The following is a 4,472-nucleotide window of genomic DNA, read 5'->3' as shown; positions in this document are numbered from 1 at the left end:
GTGAACACATTAGTCACTGCTGTCTCTGGGACATATTTCCATTAAATTGTCACTGCTCTCATGAAAAACTGTGAAAAATAAGGATGTAAATTAATAATTCTTTTGCCACCTAAACATGGAACAATACCACAGGGGTATTAGTTGGGCTTGAGGATCTGCTCAACCTCCTTATGATCTCATATTCCTCTGGTTCACTGAAAAGCATCATTTGTTCTTTGGATTTTGAGGAGAACTAGCAGCCAATAGAACAGTAGTCTATTCTCATGTTTGAAAGTGCTTCCCAAGCTTATGGTACAAGCTGACACAGAACACACGTTTCCTGTTTGCACTTATAATGTAGACAACATTGGTTTCCAATCCTTCAATGCAGCATTAAAGCAGCATTAATGGAGCAGAATTTCCCACCAGTGGTAAGCTGCCAGTGCACAACAACAACAACCCATAAAGCATCCAAATGTAACTTCTGCAGATCTAAAATGTCAACTTGTTGCTGTGTGCCAGGCTAAACCACAGATGTGTGTCTTGTGCATTAGATGTAAATTTTGCCATGTGTGGCTGCTGGGGAAAATATCTGTGTTTTCCTGGGAATCCCGAACTTGACGATATTTTTCTGCCAAATCTGATCCTTACCATTGGCTTTTTCCATTCCATCCCTTTCTATATTTTTCCTTTCTCTTTGCTTGTTCTTTTTGCACTTCTTTCTCCTCTGAAGGTCTGCGAGATTTATGTCGCCGACCTCTCAGGATAAAGTGACAATTTTCGACCTCAGGTTTGCAGGCTCCACACCTCACACCTGGGGTATTCTGAGTGACAAGAAAATCCCAGAGCATCATTGCAAAAAGGAGCAGGGGAATTATCCATGGTTTCCCAAACAACATTTGTCCCTAAACCAACAACACTAAAACAGAATATCTGGTCATCATCACATTGGTTTTATGTATTCATTTTTTTGGATCAGGGTGACTGCTGGCAATACCAAAATTTATTGTCCTCCTGAAAGTGCCCCTAAATCACTTTCTTAAAGCACTGCAGTCCTTCTGCTGAAGGTGCTTCCAGTGGTTTTAGGGAGGAGGGTTTAGGATTGAGACTCAGTTATGATGAAGGAAGGGCAATTTACTTCCAAGCCAAGATGTTCTGCAACTTGGATGGGAACATGCAGGTAGTGATGTTTCCGTGGAAGTGAAGTCCTTGTCCTTGTCTTTCATAATGGTGGAGAGGTTCTGGCAGAGTAGTCTGGGCGAGTAACTTCAGTGCATTTTGTGGATCACACGTACACTGCAGCCACTGTGTGCCAGTGATGAGGGGATGAATGTTTAGAGTGGTATATTGGATACCTATCAAGCAGTTGCTTTGTCTTGGATGAGCTTTCTGAGTGTTGTTGGACAGCACGCATCCAGGCAAGTGGAGAGCATTTCATCTTAATTCCAACCTGTGCCATGCAGATGGTGAAAAGGCTTCGGGGTGTCACCTTCTGAGTCATTTGCCCCAGCTCACCGAATTGAGTTTCTAATAAACAATAGCCCCCAAGATGTTGATGGTAGGGGACTAAATGATGATAATACAACTCAAAGTCAAAGATTGGTAGTTGGTCTATCTCTTGTTGGAGATGGTCATTGCCTGGCATTTCGGTGGTTTGAATATTTCCTGCCACTTGTCAGTTCATGCACAAATCTTGTCTATGTCTTGCTGCTGCCTTTGCTAAGGAGCTGCAAATGGAATTGAACATCGCACAATCAAAATCAAGCATCCCCACTTTTGAGCATCCTCCCAACATCCATGTCTAGCCATGTCAGAATTTTGTAAGTTTCGATTAGATCCCCTCTCATTCTTCAAAGCACTAGTGAACATAAACCTTGTGGATTTAACCTCTCTTTGTACGTCTGTCTTTCCATCCCAGGAGTCTGTCTGGCGAACCTTCGCTGCATTCTCTATATCACAAGTATACCCTTTCTTAAGTAAGGAGATTAAAACTGTATAGAGTACCGCAGGTAAGAAGTATGAAAGCAGCATGAAAAGCAAGAACTGCATTTGTGCAATTCAGTGGCGTTGGTTTTGGGTTTGCCTGTGTGATGGTGCACCGAGACTCATGTTGTCCTTTTCAGTGATCGTGTTCGCAGCTGATGATGACTGAGTTGGCTGTTACAACTCCTATCTAAGGCATTTTAAGAGGAATTCCAACCTACCTAACATCACAATATCATACCTAAGGAATGTCTGAAAACTATTCCATTCTTAGATTCCTTGTTTGTGAACATGTCACATAACCATAAGAAGCACGAATAATAGTAGGTCACTCAGCATGTTGAGCTTATCCTCCTATTCAGTAAAACCATGGCTACAGTTCTACATCAACAGCCATTTCCTGCTCTCTTCCTATGCCCCATTATTCCTTTTGTGTCCAAAAATATATAAATCTTGGTCTTGAAGATACTGAGAATCCACCACCCTCTCAAGAAGAGAATTTCAAAGATTCACAACCGTTCAAGCAAAGAAATTCTTCTCAACTCAGTCCAAAATGGACAATCTTTATCCTAATACTATGATTACTATTTTTAGAATTTTCAAGCAAGGGAAGCAGACACTCAGTAGTTACCTTATAAAACCTAACATCAAGAAAGGTCTAAGCCTACCTAAGGCAGTTATATCCTTCCTGAATTAGGAGACTAAACCTGCCAGACATGATCTCACAAAAGCTGTTTATAATTACAGCAAAACTTGGTTTCTCCTATCCTGCAATCCTCTTGAAATAAACCTAACACATCTTTGCTTTGACTCCAATGTTCTTCAAGTGTTGTACACTTAGATTAGTAAATTTCCTCTAAATATGACAGTAAACAATAGTTCTGCTGGACTTATTTGAGGAGGATCTATAATTTACTTTGGTTTTCAAAATGCATCAGGTTTGGTTTCTGGCTTCAATTCATACTATTGCCTTGATGCATTGACAGCAGAGAGCAGAGAATGTCAATCCACTGATATATCAGAATAAATGTTATCAGAGATGTGCTGCTGAGCCAAACAAACTAGGGTCAAATGTTGAATGATTCCAGGGACTTTCCCTTCATTCTTCTACCCCAAGACATTACCACTCCACAGCTATTTATGTGGTTAGGGTCAGGTCCTCAAATATGCTGATTATAGTCAGATTACTTGTCAAAAATATCTCAAATAATCATGGTGATGATGGGCGAGATAAAGAGAGAGGCCAGGATGGTGAATTTTGGTTGCTGGCACCAATCACAAAGTGGTCTGTGTGGAACTTGACTGAAGGCAAATTGCGTTTAGTTGTAATGTCTTCCGCAATCAAACAGGCACATATATATGGCATGAGTTCATTCATCAGTCAGGATGTTGAGTATTAAAGTACTCATGTTGCAGCTGTATAAAACTTTGGTTAGGCCACATTTGGAGTATTGTGTGCAGTTCTGGTCAATGCATTACAGGAAGGATGTGGAAGCTTTGGAGAGGTGGAGAAGAAGTTCACCAGGATGTTGTCTGGATTAGAGTGTATTAGCTATAAGGAGTGGTTGGACAAACTTGGATAGTTTTTTCTGGAGAGTTGGAGGCTGAGGGGTAACTGATAAAAGTACATAAAATTGTGAGAGGCACAGATAGGGTGGATAGTCAGAATCTTTTTCCCAGGGTGGAAATTTCAAATATCAGAGGGCATAGATTTAAAGCGAAAGGGGGAAAGCTTAAAGGAGATTTATGAGGCAAGTTTTTTTACACTGATCCCTGCAGAACACCACTGATCACAGACCTCCTGCCAGGATAACACCCTTCCACCACTACCCGCTGTCTTCTATAGGCAAGCCAATTCTGAATCCAAACTACTAAGTCACCGTGGATCCCATGCATCTTAATCTTCTGGATCAACTTACCATGAGGGACCTTGTCAAATGCCTTACTGAAGTGCATGTAGACAACATCCACTGCCCTAACCTCATCACTTGGGAAGGACAGGCAAAAAGAAAAAGGCTGTGATATCACTATTAATAAGAGAGATTGGTGGTGAAAAATTATCTTGGCCTGACAGATCATGATGCAGAATTAGACTCAATTTGGGTCGAGTTAAGAAACAGCAAAGAGAAAACAACTTTTGAAAGAGTAACTTTTGCCACCAAATCTTGCTTCTGAGATCCGAACTATCTATTGCAGGCACTGGAAAGGTATTACCAATGCCGCCTCTGCAAAATCCACCAAATCAACTCTAGGACAAGTGAATCTACAACACCAAACTCTCCCAGGCCAACATCCAGAGCATCGAGGCTCTAGTTATTCTCAGTCATTCTCAGCTATGTTGGGATGACCATGCCATTTGTATGCCTTACACCAAAAACAGATATTCTGTTCCAAGCTCTGAGATTACCTGACAGAGAAAAAGATTTAAGTATGTGCTCAAAGCTTCCTTGAAGAAATGCAACATCCCCATGACTCAGGAATCCCTGGCCCAGAAATACTCAACGTGGAGA

The sequence above is a fragment of the Pristis pectinata genome, chromosome 10 (genome assembly GCF_009764475.1).
Source record: "Pristis pectinata isolate sPriPec2 chromosome 10, sPriPec2.1.pri, whole genome shotgun sequence".
Classification (NCBI taxonomy): domain Eukaryota; kingdom Metazoa; phylum Chordata; class Chondrichthyes; order Rhinopristiformes; family Pristidae; genus Pristis; species Pristis pectinata.
Note: the sequence above shows the minus strand (reverse complement) of the source record.